This window comes from Bubalus kerabau, chromosome 19 (assembly GCF_029407905.1).
Source record: "Bubalus kerabau isolate K-KA32 ecotype Philippines breed swamp buffalo chromosome 19, PCC_UOA_SB_1v2, whole genome shotgun sequence".
Lineage (NCBI taxonomy): Eukaryota > Metazoa > Chordata > Mammalia > Artiodactyla > Bovidae > Bubalus > Bubalus kerabau.
The window spans coordinates 21,266,794-21,283,033 of record NC_073642.1 but is presented as its reverse complement, the minus strand read 5'-3'; the positions used below and the strand labels follow the sequence as shown (position 1 = coordinate 21,283,033).

At 44.5% G+C, this 16,240-nt stretch overlaps 1 protein-coding gene across 1 annotated transcript in view; it reads right to left on the bottom strand.

Moving 5' to 3' along the window:
- ABHD2 (abhydrolase domain containing 2, acylglycerol lipase) overlaps positions 1-16,240 on the bottom strand; it is a 107,321-nt gene that overhangs the window by 78,756 nt on the left and 12,325 nt on the right. The window contains exon 2 of the mRNA XM_055556592.1: positions 1,765-1,868. The gene's annotated coding sequence lies outside the window, so the exon portion shown is untranslated. The remainder of the gene's footprint in view (positions 1-1,764; positions 1,869-16,240) is intronic.

Sequence of the window (16,240 nt, the reverse complement as noted above, 5' to 3'; positions counted from 1 at the left end):
TCGCTATGGCAACAGCTTCCCCTGGAATGGTTTCAAGTAGCCTCTGCTGAAAAGAGCAGGACAACCCCAGGGGCCAGCGGTACAGAGAAAAGAGGCAGGACGAAACAATCTCTCAAATATGTGTTTGGGGCAGAACCAAACGAACTCATCTGAGACCGACGGTCAGGCCAGAGAGGTCTTGGAAGCCCTTTCCTAAAATCGAGGCGATTGTGGCAAGTACAGGGCAGACCAACTCTGGCAGGGGCTCCAACTGAGTGAGGAAAGGCAATCAAAGATCCCACAAATATGATATCACTCATATGTGGGATCTAATTTTAAAAAAGAAACAGATAAACTTATTTACAAAACAGAAGCAGACTTACAGATACTGAAAACAAACTGATGGTTACCAAACAGGAAATGTGCGTGGGGGAGGGATAAATGAGGAACTTGAGATAAACACACACACACACACACACACACACACTACTATATATAAGATAACCAACAAGGACCTACTGTATAGCACAGGGAACACGACTCAACATTCTGTGACAACCTATATGAGACAAGAATCTAAAAAAGAAAGAATGTATGTCTATGTATAACGGAATCACTTTGCTGTACACGGGAAACTAACAACGCTGTAAATCAACTATAGTCCAGCTGAAAAAAAAAAGAACCCAGTTCCTTAACTCACCATCAGGGCAAGAAAATCACTTTTTTTAATTTATCTGGCATGGTTTAGAATCAAGGCTGGACCTCAGAATATACTTTTCAGCTGCATCAACCTTTGACCTTTTATGAGCTGATCGTTTCCTTAAAACTTAACTTCTGGGGTCATGTCTCTCAAAGGCTGTTCCCCAAACCTTTAAAACAAGGATTCTTTTAACTTGGGGTCCGTAGGTCCCCTATGGGTTTCTGGGAACTTCCTGAAATTATGTGTGAAAGTGTGCATGTTTGTACAGTTTTCTGGGAAGAGGGCTTGCAGATATGATCAGATTCTCCAGGGGGCCTGTGACCTAAACAAGCACATAGCACCACCCTCAAAGATGCTCTGGTGGTCCCACCTGTGTCCTTGTCCCTCACATCTCCAAAACCCTGCCACCTGCCAGTCAAACCAACTTGAAACAAATATCCAAGACGACACGGCTTGCTATTTACTGAAGTATAGTTGATTGAAATAGTGTTGTCTTAATTTTCATAGAGACTTTTAAGTGTAGTGAGTGGGGGGCCGAAACCAAAATCTAGGAGGATTTCCAGTTTTTCTGGCACGATGCTGGTGATACAAAACTGAAATAGACATTCTCCTTGTCCTCTTAATCGCAAAGAGAGGAGAAGGCGGCACTGGGTGGCTTGACCAGTTTTCTGGCTGATCTAGAGTAGACACCGGAGAAGGCAATGGCAACCCACTCCAGTACTCTTGCCTGGAAAATCCCATGGATGGAGGGGCCTGGTGGGCTGCAGTCCATGGGGTCGCTAGGAGTCGGACACGACTGAGCGACTTCACTTTCACTTTTCACTTTCATACATTGGAGAAGGAAATGGCAACCCACTCCAGTGTTCTTGCCTGGAGAATCCCAGGGACGGGGGAGCCTGGTGGGCTGCCGTCTCTGGGGTCACACAGAGTCGGACACGACTGAAGCGACTTAGCAGCAGCAGCAGAGTAGACACATTGAATTAAAAACATAAAATAAGTCCCTGCACCCCCACTTTCACTCACCACTTACGAATGCTGGGAAGGTAGGGAGAAGAGGCAAAAATAAGAGTTTCGCCAATACATACCTATGTCACCAGTTCCTCTCTGTTGCGGATACAAATTGATCTTGAAGAAGAGTTGAACAACTGGGCCGGTCAGGTCAGATCTCTTATTCGATTTAACCTAAAAGCTGAAAAGATTGGATAGTGACATTTTACAGGTTGAGAAAGAAGCAATTTAACTGAAATATAAGCATAGTCTAAGTTTTTCTGCATTTAAAGTCGTTAGGGAAAAAAACCCCAAAACGATTTCTTTAATTAACATATGTGACGCACTCTTGGCCAGACCTGCTGAGGGAAATCTTGATGAATCCACAGACTGGCAGGCTCTGTGGTTTCCAGGACAAGTTATCTGCTGCGTTCACAACTCTGGCTAATGTAAACTCATGCTGCTCTTGTCCTTTATCTCATAACATCATTTTCAGAGATACCTGACGACGACAAGGATCATCTCTGTGTGACTGATGAAATAATTTAGCCGGGTTTAGGTCGAGATAGCAGGCAGCTGACTTGTTTCATCTCTTCCAAATATACGGAAACGACTGAAAAAATAGGAGCTGAGAAAAGTAAAAGGGCACAGATGGGCTCAAAAACGCAGTTCCAGAAATGGAACAGAACTGAAAGTAACGAGTGGGGAGCCATAACACCTGCCAGATCTGGGCCACACTGCGGGCTGGAGGCTGGCTGTGCTGGGCCACCCAGGGCTGAAAGCACGCATCGTGAGATGGGGAACCAGAGCCGGGCCCTCTGGGTTAAAGACCCACAGCTTCCAAAGCAGCAGAGGAAACAAAAAGAGAAACAGGGAGGGGGAGAGACAGCAGTGTTTACAGAGCACCATCTAGGTGCCGAGCTCCCCTTATATTTCATGTAAAACGCATCCTAATGCTTTTAAGAGTACCTCTGAGGTAGGTACTATTATTATTCCATTTTACAGATGAGGAGAAGACTCTTCAGAGTCCCTTGGACTGCAAGGAGATCAAACCAGTCAATCCTAAAGGAAGTCAACCCTGAATATTCATTGGAAGACTGCTGCTGAAGCTGAAGCTCTAACACTTTGGCCATCTGATGGGAAGAGCTGACTCACTGGAAAAGACCCTGATGCTGGGAAAGATTGAAGGCAGGAGGAGAAGGGGGTGACAGAGGAGGAGATGGTTGGATGGCATCATCAACTCAGTGGACGTGAGTTCGAGCCAACTCTGGGAGATGGTAAAAGACAGGGAAGCCTGGCATACTACAGTCCATGAGGTTGCAAAGAGTCGGATACAACTGAGTGACTGAACAACGAAAACAGATGAGGAAACTGAGCCATAGAAAACTTGAGTGACTTGCCCAAGGTCACACAGGTAGTAGGTAGAGAAACCAAGATACATATCAGGCTCCAAAGAACATGCTATTAACCACCACGCTGTGCTACTTGAAAAGAGGAAAAATAAGAAAAAGAGAAACAAGAAAGAAAGTGGATGGTAGAGGAAAACACAAATGAGACACCAAGAGCTTGCAAAAAATCATGAAGCTGTAACATAGTAGAGCTGGGATTCAAGCCCAGTTTTTTCTGATTCCATCACACCAAAATGATTTAAAAAGAAAATGAAAGCCAGTTGGAGGGGAGATTCAATTAACCTTCAGAGTAGCCTTGCTCAAATTCAAATTTTTATTATTTTTTCCTATTCTGAGACAAATTAGATACAGAGGACCAGGCTTTGTTGGGGAGCAGGGGCAGGGTACTAAGGAGCATGTCTCCAGCCACATCACAAGCCACCTGATCTTTCCAGGGCTTGGCTGTCCACTAAAAAACAAGGGATGTGCCAGATCAGAGATCTTAAACTGGCAACCCGTGGGATGGCATTGCATTTGGTTGGCATTTTTTTAAAAATTGAATTTATTAGCTGCTAAGTTATAAACACCAGGAGATTGCAGATAAAAATCTGAATCTCTGGTTTCTCTTGAGAAGAAGAAAAAAAAAAATCCAAAGGTTTGGGAAACTGATCCAGCATTCTCACATGGCAGCAATGAATGGAGCTGAGCGGGGCTGACCCTCTAGACAGATTGTGCTCTCTCCAGGTGGCCACCGTCCCCATATGGTCCTCAGCAATGATCTCTGACCTCCTTAATCACTGATGGTACCTGAATGGTTGCTATAGGCATCCGAATGTGCAACCCTTGGGGAAAGGGTTGTTGTTGTTTAGTCGCTGAGTCATGTCTAGTTCTTTGCGATGCTAAGGACTGTAGTCCTCACCAGGCTCCTCTGTCCATGGGATTCTCCAGGCAAGAATACTGGAGTAGGTTGCCATTTCCTTCTCCAGGGGATCTTCCTCATCCAGGGATTGAACTCTCATTTCTTGCACTGGCAGGCAGATTCTTTACCACTGAGCCACCAGGGAAGACCAAGGTCCCTACTAGCCTTGAATAAGTCTATGCTGATTGAATATTCAAAACATACACTATCAGTATATGTATGAAAGTGAAAGTGAAGTCGCTCAGTCGTGTCCGACTCTTTGCGACCCCATGGACTGTAGCCCACGAGGCTCCTCCGTCCATGGGATTCTCCAGGCAAGAATACTGGAGTGGGTTGCCATTTCCTTCTCCAGTCAGTATATGTATAAATGATAAGTTAATACAAAAGAATTATGGAAAGGCAGAGTAGCAAATAACAAGATGCAATACGTCTTATTTATCGATATTTACACTGATGTTTATTTATACCTTTACTCTTTTTTTTTAACTTTAGAAGTCATCTATCAACTTCCTACTAATTTTTTAGCATTTTATTTTTATTGATTTATTTGGCTGTGCTGGGTTTTAGTTGTGGCATGTGGGACTTTTTTTTTTTTATGTAAGATCTTTAGTTAAGGCAAAAGAACCCTTAGTTGGGACATGTGAACTCTTAGTTGTAGTATGTGGGATCTAGTTCCCTTATCAGGGATTGAACCCAAGCCTCCTGCATCAGGAGCACAGAGTCTTAGTCATTTGACCACCAGGGAAGCCTCCTGAAGTTTTACTCTTTCCACAAACTATTTGAGATAGCTTCAAGCGAATACTGGATAGACGTGCACAGAGAAAGATTCAGAAATGCAGTTAACTGCTGAGTGCTTCCCAGTAAGAAGTCCCAGGACTTCCCTGTCAGTTCAGTGGTTAAGACTCTATGCTTCTAAAGCAGGGGACACAGGTTCGATCCCTGATCAGGGAACTAAGATCCCATATGCCCTGTGGAGTGCCCGGAAGAAAAAAGAACAAAAGAAGTCTCTGCTTTCTTCGGAACAGAAACCTAGAAAACATGCCTAGCTAGAAAAAACCAACTACAGATCCCAGCCTCTGTTGCAGATAGGAGAGTCCACGTGACTAAATGTGAGCCTGTTCTGAAGGGGCTGGTCTGCTTTCTGAGGAGATGCCTAAAAAGGCATTAACTGTTCTGCCCTTTTCCCTCCCTGCCTCCCTGGAATGCAGGCAAGAGGGCTGCAACTCCAACAGCCATCTTGGGCCATGAATGGACCATGAGGTCACTCTAGGAGCCACACTGAGAGGACAGGAGAGGAGAAAGACAGAGGCTCGGGGTCCCTGATGATTCCATGGAGCCACCGTGTCAGACCTAGACTGCCTATCTCAGGATTTCTTTTCTGCGAGAGAATAAACCCTTGCACGTTTCAACCGCGGTTATTTCTAGACTCTCTGAGTCTGTAATTTCTAATTACACAGGAGGAATTACTATCTCCCTAAATCTTCATGGATGTTACCCTGGCTGGGTTATTATTAGAGCATAGGCAAACTTTTCTCTTTTCCAAAATTCATAATGACTACAATTTTTTTATTACCAAAAATATCTTCAAAATGGCAATGAACAAAATCTAAAAAGAAAAGAAACTCTGAACAAGGAAAATACCTACGTCAAGATATATAAAACTAAGCATGTGACTAAGTCTAAACTATATCTGAGCTTTCTGACTGCCAGGGGGAACAGGGAAACCTAGTCAGACTTGAGAGTCTCCAAAACACAGAGACAACATGTGTTACACTCTTCTTACCTCCCAGGAAGGCACTCAGAGAAAAGAGGGATTTTTCTGGCACAAATTTATTAAAAAAAAAAAAAAAAAATTCTTCGAGACTTTACATAAGGGGACCTTGCATAATGTGACAGGCAATGTCCTCCTACAAGATTTTTTAATAGCAAATGCAGTAGAGAATTAATTTCCTCAACCCTTGAAAAACACCAAGGGTTTAAAATTGGATTTAATTCCTGAAGGCAATCCTATGAGAGGTTTCTAATTATTATGGTCCAAATGTGGAGCCTTGAGCTGAAGCTCCGAGAAGCAGGGTGGTTCTAGGGCCACCTTCCTTGAATTTCAGGGGGCTTAAAGACCTGATGACCTACGTACAGTCTGCCTGGAACTGTGCTAAGCATTGTGTAGAACCACAATCAAATAGAATTCTCATTTTAGCTGGGGGGAAAAGAAGTTTGTGTTAGCGCTACACTGACTTTAGAAACTTGGGGACAAGAATAAGTAGTCCAGGAAAAAAAAAACGTGGGAAAAGGACTTATGGCGCAGCTAGAATTAGAACTGGGCGTTAGTGAAGTGTAGATTTAGAAGAAGTGTGTGTGTAAGTCTGTGTGAGGGAGATTCTTTGTGTGTGTGCATGCGTACATGTGCACTATATACATTAAACCAGGAATTAACTGGCAGTTGTGGACTAACTCTTTGATATTCATGTTCATTTCTCTTACTGCATTTTATTTTATGGTCTTCTTTCTAAGTTCAACCTGCCACTAAAAATTAATATTCTGCACTTGTCACAGCCATAACAAACTTAGCTTCTATTGAACTTCTGGTGGCTTCCCCGATGGCTCAGTGGGTAAAGAATTGGCCCGCAATGCAGGAGACACAGGAGACACGGGTTCGATCTCTGGGTTGGGAAGTTCCCCTGGAGGAGGACATAACAACCTACTCCAGTACTCTTGCCTGGGAAATCCCATGGACAGAGGAGCCTGGTGGGCTACAGTCCACGGGCTCGCAAAGAGTAGGATACGACTAAGCACATATATACTCTTTGTGTGTTCCCTCTCCCTTCCTGGGCAAGTGAAATTCAGTTAAAATGGACCTCTGGCAGCCTAGGGCTGAGTATGCATTAGGTGGAAAGCAGACATTTTCCATTCCCCACCCCACCTACGGTGCACCTGATCAGTGCTTCTTCCACTCCAACCCACACATTTCTCTGCTCCCACCAGTCTTTTTTTTTTTTTTCCCTATTTTTTTTTGGCTGGGCCACACATCATCTAGGATCTTAGTTTCCTGACCAGGGATGGAACCCATGCCCCCTGCAGTGGAAGCTTGGTGTCCTAACCACTGGACTGTTAGGGAGATCCCCTAACACAGTCTTTTTATGAGTGGGATTTTGGTGCTGTAACTGATAGTTAAAATTCCATCTGTTGTCCTAACATTTAAAAAGTAATCCGAGGTGTTGCCAAAGGCTCAACAGGAAAAGAACTTTCAGTATCGTCCTTGGTCTCTAAGACACACTTGGGCACCTCCATCTCCACCGATGCGAGGGCCTGGGCTTCTCAATGCTCCTCCGTGACGAAGGGCGTTATTTTCAGATGGAGGCACAGATTCCAGGAGAGATGTCTGGGACCTGGTCCTTGTGCTTGCTCTGCCCCTTCTTAGCTGGCGACCTTGAAGAGGTCACTTAACCTTGCTGGGCCCTAGAGAACTCATTTGTAAAAGGAGAGGACTAGATTAGAAGTTGATGATGCCAACGGTCTCTCTCAGCTCAAAATTTCTGAGATTCTGAGGGATAGAGTTGCAGTCCTTGGCTTCAGAGCACAGGAAACACTCTCTCTGTGCTCGGTAACAGGAGACAGCCCTGTTTTCCAGTCTACTTTGTGGACCATTAAACAATAAAACTCATAAGAACTAACAACCCTCAGGGCCTCTGTTCTTCCTGCAAATAAGTCAAACAGTAATATATTTTCAGCTGTGCCATTTACACCAATAATTCCATCCTATTCATTCCAACTCTATGAGTGGGGTTTCAGCCTTGGAATACTAATGTTTACTAAAAACCTAAAACTTACACTGAAGAAAAGGAGAAAAACACCAAGCAGAGACTGCACATGTAGAAGACTCAGTGGCTGGTAATAATGGGGTGAACACTGTTCCCCCAAATCCACGTCCACCAGGAAACTATGAATGCGACCTTATTTGACTATAGGGTCTTTGCAGATATGATCGAGTTAAGGTGCAGTCACACTGGTTCAAGTGACCCTTAACCCCACAATTGGTTTCCAGGAAAGAAGAGAGACATCTGGACACAGAGGACAGGCCATGTGAATGAAGATGGATGTAGAGACGAGGGTCATACCTCTCTGAACCAAGAACACCAAGGATTGCTAGCAATCCCCAGAAGCTAGGAGAGGGGCAGAAGGAACAGATTTCCTTCAGAGCTCTCAAGAAAAACCTGGCCGGCTCTCAGAACCTTGCAAAAAGGAAGTGGTTGTCCAGTGGTTAGGACTCCACGCTTCTAATGCAGTGGCCACAGGTTCGATTCCTGGTCAGGGAACTAAGATCCCACTTGCTGCATGGGGCTAAAAAAATAAAAACTCATTTAAAAAAGAACCTTGCTGACACCTGATTTAAGACATCTAACCTCCAGAACTATGACAGAACAGATCCAAAGCACCTCTCATGACTCAACTGTTCCACACCCCTGTCCTCAAGAGGTTGACGAGAACCATTGCCACACTCTTTCCAAAGTCACCCAGACAAGTTCCAACTGATACAAACCATAATCAGCTAACAACACGATACTCCCAGGCTACTTGCATAGCACACAACAAATTGTACTCTAGGCCCAAGTGTTCACTGGCTTGGCCTCATTGCCTCTGAGATTCAGCTGTTAGGACCATCCTTTCCTCTCCTGTTCTAGGGAAGTGAAGTGAGGGAGCCCAGAGACGAAATATCACAGGCTGGGAACAGAGGGCCCCCTTTTCCTTGCCATCCAAAGGACCTGACAAGCAAACTTCAACACAGACATGAATCTTGCGTCAAACACACCTCAAGGAGAACAAAACCAAACTCTTAAAGGATTTCTCTCTTCCAAATCCAATCTAGTTAAAGTAGATAATGCTTAGGTTCATTCCCTGGAGTAAGGTGACCCAGTGTTAAACCCTGACCCCACCTAGGTCAGGGTTTGTCTTTGGACCACATTTCTTACCTCCTGTGGGCCTTGTCTGCAAACCGAAGGTGTTAATTTTAAATCAATCCCTGACATACAGTAAGTTAAGTGTAGTAGTGTCCAGCTTTTTGCAACCCCATGGACTGTAGCCCACCAGGCTCCTCTGTCCATGGCATTTCCCAGGCAAGAATACTGGAGTGAGTTGCCATTTCCTTCTCCGGGGGATTTTGCAGACCCAGGGATTGAATTTGGGTCTCCTGCATGGGCAGGTGGATTCTTTACCAACTGAGTCACCAGGAAAGTCAGTATACAGTAAGTGAACCCCAAATATTAGCTATCCCATCACCATCATTAAACTCTCCTCCATCTTGCCTTAGTAAACACTAATCTGACAGATAGCAAGTACCACAAAAGATGCCCTTTTCCCAACTGACACAGAGGCCTCATCAACAATGAAATAACTAGTGGATCCACTGCCTGGGCTCTTCCAACAAGTTTCAAATTAATCCCAGGACGCACTTTCAATCTTCTAATGCAGAATCATGTTACACACTTAATAAATCGCTGGATAGTAAATGTTCATCACCAAGGTTCATCAACAGTTCCAAGGTGCATTTTCGTTTATGCTGAAAGGGTCTGGCAGTCCACAGCCTGGACCTCTGCTTCTGACACATACGCCCTCTCTCCTGCCAAGGGACCCCTCCTTTCCCACGGAGACCGTTCCTCCAACTGCACCTCCTTCCTGCCTGTAAATCTACTCTTGCTCGGCTTTCATAGCAAACCTCTTCAACGCCTTGAAATAAAACCCCACGCCAGCACAGTAAGCCTGGGGCAGGCTTGCTTCCTCCAGAAGGCCCTGTGAGTAGTATAGGAGAAGGCAAGGGCCATATCACATGGTGGTCAGGTCATTCTAATCTGTCCACCTTTTGGTGACAACTTAGAGAAAAGTTGTTCAGTTGCAAAGTTGTGTCCAACTCTTTGTGACCCCGTGGACTGGAGCCCGCCAGGCTCCTCTGTCCATGGGATTTCCCAGGCAAGAATACTGGAGTGCATTGCCATTTCCTTCTCCAGGGGATCTTCCTGGATCAGGGAACAAACCTCGTCTCCTGCGCTGGCAGGCAGATTCTTTACCACTGAGCCACCTGAGAAGCCCTTAGATAAAAGTAGTCAACTCTAAATGGAGGCAACATGATATATTTGGGGAGAAAGCAGGGAGGAAAAGGGCCAGTTTCTCCCTACTTTATCTGCCACTTAACTAAGGAAATTGGGGCTGTTGTACACACCACACACAGTCACACAGAAGGGGAGGAACAAGCCCAGAGCAGATTTGCTGGAACAAAGCCTGGCCACCCCTCAGGAGCTGTTTCTCTGCACTTGCTAAGTGCTCAGTGACCCGGGGCTGAGACGGAAGGTTCTGAAGTATGTCCTAGTCAACCCAGACGTGTGCACGCTTGATAACCTGAGCTGATTTCGGCCCCATTCTGATCTCACAGTGAGATTTCAATTCTCTAGGTCAGTGCCTTGGCCAGCAGCTCAGAGAACCGCCTCTCAGCACAGCCAGGCTGTTCCAATCCTGTGTGTCCTCCTCCCAGGAGACTTCCGTGGGCTGAGCCTTCAGGGAAACCCGGTTTTGAAATCCCGCCTCTCACCACTGCCATCACCTCAAGCCCCAGATTGATGGAGAACCCTGGCAATGACAGGGGTAATTGTATTTTCCAGATACGCCAAGACATGCTGATTAATTAACTGATTGACTTCTGAACACTAAGCATCGAGTACCCAGGCCCTTTCCTTCAGCAGATCAAACCAGGGACCAGCTCTGGCGTCCTGGGACCAGGTTATGGTGCTGGGGTGTGGGTGGTGGCAGGAAGATCCAATTGCTAGTTCCTTACAAATCAGGTCCTATGAGGGGAAGGGAATGCTCTGAGTCACACGCAATTTGGTAAAGAGAAGGGGATTTCCAAATGATTAAATACATTCAGGTTAACCTCACTCTCAGTTGCGTTCAAAATGAAGAGCTTGAAATTGCCTTTTTGTGAAAACTCACCCAAGTGATAAGTTTCGTTTAACCATATTCTTCCACAAAGTCATAAGCTCATGCATTCATCCTGCTGCAATTTCAGAAGGTGTCCTACAAGTGTCTAGTAAGAGCAAAGTCATCCTATGAGAGAAAGTGTGAACCCTGTGCTTAAGTATCAGGAGTGACTACTAACCCATAGGTTTCACAAAAGAAGTCACTAAACTAAAAATAGCTGGAGACTGTGTCACCAGTTAAGCAGGCACATTGATTTGAGCCCTTTTACATGCATTTACTAAATTACCGAAAGGGAGCTGGCCTCTCTCATTAGCAAATAGCCTTCCTCAAAGAGTAGTACTTTCTATTGGAAGACAATGGGTAAAGCACTTAATAAAATTACAGGAAAATTGTTTTCTGTACAGTCAAGAAACCATTCAATGCAAACCTGAGGACAAACCCAAAATTCTAAGCCAGGGGTTTCCTCTACGGAGATCCAATAGTTTTCTAATATGACTGGCATTTTAATGGAGAGATTTGGTAACTGCAACATTGTATTTAAAAACATACACTGTGGGACATCTTTGGTGGTCCAGTGGTTAAGAATCTGCCTGCCAATGCAAGGGACACAGGTTCTATCTCTGGTCCAGGAAGATCCCTCATGCCATGGGGCAACTAAGCCCATATGCCATAACGACTAAAGCCCGAGTGCCGTGACTACTAGAGCCCGAGAGTCCTAGAGACCGTGACAAGAGAAGTCACTGCAATGAGAAGCCTCACATTGCAACTCGAGAAAACCCATGCACAGCAACGTAGAGCCAGTGCATCCTAAATAAATAAATGATTTAAAAAACACTTTAAAAATACATACTGTAATTAAACTCTGTAATATCAAAAGAAAATCTCAGTTTATCAGAAACCAACAAACCCAATTGCCTAGTACACTGGAATTTTTTTAAAGATTTTTTTGAAGTGAACCATTTTTAAAGTCTTTATTGAATTTAACACGCTGTTTTTATTTTATGTTTTGGCCAGGAAGCATGTAGGATCTTAGCCCCCTAACCTGGGATCGACCCCTGCTTTGGAAGGTAAAGTCTTAACCACTGGACCACCAGGGAAGTCCCTGGAATTTTTAAGAGATAGGTACAACTGAAGAGAAGGGCATCTCCAGAATTATTAAACAGAAGAAACTTCCAGGGCGTGCGATGGGAATGGCAAAGGTCCCACCCAACAAACAAGCTTCTAGATGGAGGAAACCAGGGATGGGGTGGGAGGGCAAGCCCTAGTGCCTGGCACAGCCCTTGGCTGAACAGTGACTGACCCTGGGGCTTCCCTGGTGGTCCAGTGGTTAAGAATCTGCCCCTGCAACGCAGGGACGTGGGTTCGTTCCCTGGTCACGGGACTAAGACCCCACATGCTACGGAACAGGTAAACCTACATGCCGCAATTGGATATCCCATGTGCTGCAACTAAGACCCAATGCAGCCAAATAAATAAATATTTACTAAAAAAGAAACTCTAGGTTCTAACTTATTAAAAAAAGAAGAAGAAGAAGAATCACTGACCCCATGGAACTCACTAAAACAGAGAAGAAAGTTTCACCCAGACCTGCAATACAAAACACTTACAGCCACCTTCAGTTATTGAGAAAATAAAAATAATCGGGAGTCCCCATTCCTCAGCATTCTGTCCCAAAGGCCCCAGAGCCAGATTGGTGCACAGTACTTGGCTAAGACACACACTTTGAAGCTGTAATAGGAGCATGACCACGATGTGCTGCCCTTTATAATCCTGACACTTGCCTGTCACCACACAGGCAGCAGGAAGTAGGTCTGTGAGGAGAACCAACCCACAGGTCAAGCCCCTTGCCCCTCCCCTAGGAAGAGACACTTCTGCCCACTCGCATGGCCACAGGGCCAGGCTGGGCTCATCCACTCCTGGCCTCTCCCAGCTCTGGCCTCTGATGATGAATTCTGCCCATTGTTGTTTAGTCGCTCAGTCTTTGCGACTCCAAGGACTGCAGCACGCCAGGCTTCCCTGTCCTTCACCATCTCCCAGAGTTTGCTCAAACTCATGTCCATTGAGTCAGTGATGCCATCCAACCATCTCACCCTCGGTCGCCCCTTCTCCTCCTGCCCTCAATCTTTCCCAGCATCAGGGCCTTTTCCAATGAGTCACTTCTTCACATTACTTGGCCAAAGTACTGGAGCTTCAGCTTCAGCATCAGTCCTTCCAATGAATATTCAGGGTTGATTCCCTTTAGGATTGACTGGTTGGCTCTCCTTGCTGTCCAAGGGACTCGCAAGAGTCTTCTCCAGCACCACAGTTCGAAAGCATCAATTCTTTAGTGCTCAGCCTTCTGCCAGTAATGAGAACAGTAGCTCTCCTCAGGGCTTGGCCTAGAAAGCAGGAAAGGTTCTGGACTCCCTGTCCTTCCAAGAGGGAGAGAAGGTTCTAGGGGCAAGGGTATGCAGTGTAAGGCATGCTTTACTTACTTCTGTTTTATTAATATATACCTCGGGCTCTGGGACTAGACACAGGATCTCCTGCAGGCTTGGAGCAGTAAGCTTAAAGGTCACGTGGATTCCAGAGACCAGTGCCCATGTAACGGAAGACAAATCCACCAGCTAAATGCAGACCCATAGGACGCACTGACTCATACTCAGGCCTTTAGGCTAAAAATGAAGGACAGGGTATCTCGAGACAGTCACCCTTCTGGGGCTGCACAAGCCTCCAGGGAGCCCCTATCCAGCCTCTGCCATCAGTTCTGCTGTTTCTGAGAGCTAAATAGAGCTTTGTCCCCAGCGTCCAGGTCACAGTTCAAGTGGAAGGACCCAGATGTGCTGGATTCTGGCTCTCAGAAGAGGAAGAGGATCCCATCCCATTGGCGTCTCCATACGATGTACTTCCGGTGGTATGTGGTGCTAGTCCCTAATCTGAGCATGGGCTGTGCTGTGCAGCTCTGAGTAGATCACTTGCCCTCTCTGGGGATTTTGAAGTTTACCCTAAGAGCCCCTGTGGTATAATCAAATGACAAAAGATTTTTTTTTCCCCTTCCATTTATTCTTTCTTTCATTGAGATGTATTGGACGTACAGCACTGCATGCGTTTAAGGTGTACAGCATAAGGACTTGATTTACATCATGAAATGATGATTGCAATAAGTTCAGTGAAGCTCCATCACCTCATAGAGAAACAAAAATTAAGAAATATATTAAAAAAAAAACTTTTTCTTTGTGATGAGAACTTTTAGAATTTACTCTCTGAACAACTTTCATATATCATGTTGTATATTACACCCCCAGTGCTTTTTAATCTTAGGACCTTTGTTTGTATCTTTTGCCCTTCTTCAGTCAATTGCCCCCCCTCCTGCCACCTGCCTCTGGTAAGCACACAACTGATCTCTTTTTCCATGAGTTTGCCCATATGTTCTTGAAGTAAAACTGACCTGTAGCACTATATCACTTCCTGTTATACAACCAAGTGATTCAATCTGTCCATACTTTTAAAAAATGATCACCTTAAATCTAGTTATGATATATCGCCACATGAGATATTAAACAGTCATTCACTACGTTCCCCACATTGTACATTTCACACCAGTGATTCATTTATTTTGCAACTGGAAGTTGGTACTCTTAAATCTCCCTCATCTATTTCTTTCTTTCCCCTATCCGGCTCCCTTCAAGCAACCACCTGTTTGTTCTCTTTATCTGTTTCTGTTTTGTTTCTTCATTTGTTTTGTTTTTTAGATTCCACATATAAGTGAAATCATACAGTGTTTTGCTTTTGTCTGACTTATTTCACTTAGCATAGTACCCTCTGGGTCCATCCATGTTGTTGCAAACGGCAAGATTTCATTCTTTATTATAGCTGAGTAATATTCCACTGTGCATATATACTATATCTTCTTAATCCATTCATGTATTGGTGGGCACTTAGATTACATCCATATTTTTGTTGTTTAGTCACTAAGTCGTGTCTGACTCTTGTGACCCCATGGACTGTAGCCTGCCAGGCTCCTCTGTCCATGGGATTTCCCAGGCAAGAATACTGGAGTGGATTGCCATTTCCTTCTCCACGAGATCTTCTTGACCCAGAGATTGAACTTGAGTCTCCTGCATTGGCAGCTGGATTCTTTACCACTGAGCCAGCAGGGAAATCCAATTGTAAATAATGCTGCAAGGAACATCAGTGTGCATATATCTTTTCTAATTAGTGTTTTTGTTTTCTTCTGATATATACCCAGAAATGGAAATGCTGGATCATATGGTAGGACTATTTATAATTTTTTGAGGAAACTCCAACTATGTTCCACAGTGGCTGCACCAGTTTACACTCCCACCAACAGTGCGCGAGGACCCTCCTTTCTCTACATCCTCACCAACATTTATGTGTTCTCTTTTTGATAACAGCCATTTTGACAGGTGTGAGGTGATGTCTCATTGGGATTCTGATTTGCGTATATCTGATGATTAGCAATGTTGAGCGTCTTTTCATGTGTTTGTTGGCCATCTGCATATCTTCTTTGAAAAAAACATCTATTCAGAACCTCTGTCCATTTTTAAAAATTCAGTTCAAATGACATAGATTTTAGAGTCATAGGCCTTGGGTTTGAGTTTAGGTTGTTCCAAGTGACTTTGAGTGAACTACTTACATTTCATGCAAGTTCACTTTTTCTTCTATCAAGTAGGGGAAGGGAGATTACATTACAGACTATGGAGGGAAAGAAGTTGGTGAAATTATGTTGGTTAAGAAAATGCTTTGTAATTATAAAATACTGATACACTCAAGACACGGTTTGCAAAATGGTTAGAGCTTTTTACAGGAAATCTGCCTTATTATATATTTCAAGATTATAAAAATGTAAAGAAACAGCTCGAGGACTTCCGTGGTGGCACAGTGGATAAGAATCCGCCTGCCAATGTAGGGGATACAGGTTCAATCCCTGGTCTGGGAAGATTTCATATGCCGAGCAGCAACTAAACCTGTGCGCCACAACTACTGAAGCCCAAGCTCCTAGAGCCTGTGCTCTGCAACAAGAGAAGCCACCACAAAGAGAAGCCCATGCAAGGAAGGGCCAGCACAGTCAAAAATAAATAAATAAAATTGTTTAAAGAAAGAAAGAGCTAGGGAGTTCTCAACATATGAAGAACAGGGGAGTTGGTCCCTAGGCAGTCTTGAGCTTGACTTCATCAGATCTTTCTACCAAGGACCCTGAAAATCTAGAAGAATAAAAATTCAGAGGCTCTGACATGAAAAGGGCAGCTCTCTGGGTTGATATATTTTGAGGTCTTAGCTAAACAGAAGGAGGTTCACGTTCTC